At 46.9% G+C, this 207-nt stretch overlaps 1 non-coding gene across 1 annotated transcript; it reads right to left on the bottom strand.

Annotated features, from left to right (window-relative positions):
* Window positions 1–40: 40 nt before the first annotated feature.
* Window positions 41–171, bottom strand: LOC145719274 (small nucleolar RNA SNORA63). Its single transcript, XR_014142283.1, has one exon. It is a non-coding gene; the product is annotated as a small nucleolar RNA SNORA63 (small nucleolar RNA).
* Between the last annotated feature and the right edge of the window lie 36 nt (window positions 172–207).

The raw sequence follows: 207 nt of genomic DNA, 5'->3' as shown, positions 1-207 counted from the left end.
CACCCAGACGCCCCTCAAGTCAGTGTTTTACTTGGTAAACATGTCTGAGACCATGCATCCCTGGCTGCTAAGCACCATGGCGGACAGGGCTAGAAAGGTAACAGCTTTATTTTGAGCAGGGGGCAAAGACAAGGCAGCACTTTACAGCTACATTGTAACTAGATCCTGTATCCATTTCTTGCTTTTTGAAGGTTTGTTCACCTAGGA

The sequence above is a fragment of the Leptonychotes weddellii genome, unplaced genomic scaffold (genome assembly GCF_054177405.1).
Source record: "Leptonychotes weddellii isolate Sample4059 unplaced genomic scaffold, ASM5417740v2 HiC_scaffold_368262, whole genome shotgun sequence".
Lineage (NCBI taxonomy): Eukaryota > Metazoa > Chordata > Mammalia > Carnivora > Phocidae > Leptonychotes > Leptonychotes weddellii.
The sequence above is the reverse complement of the archived record's forward strand: the minus strand, read 5'-3'. Positions and strand labels throughout refer to the sequence as shown.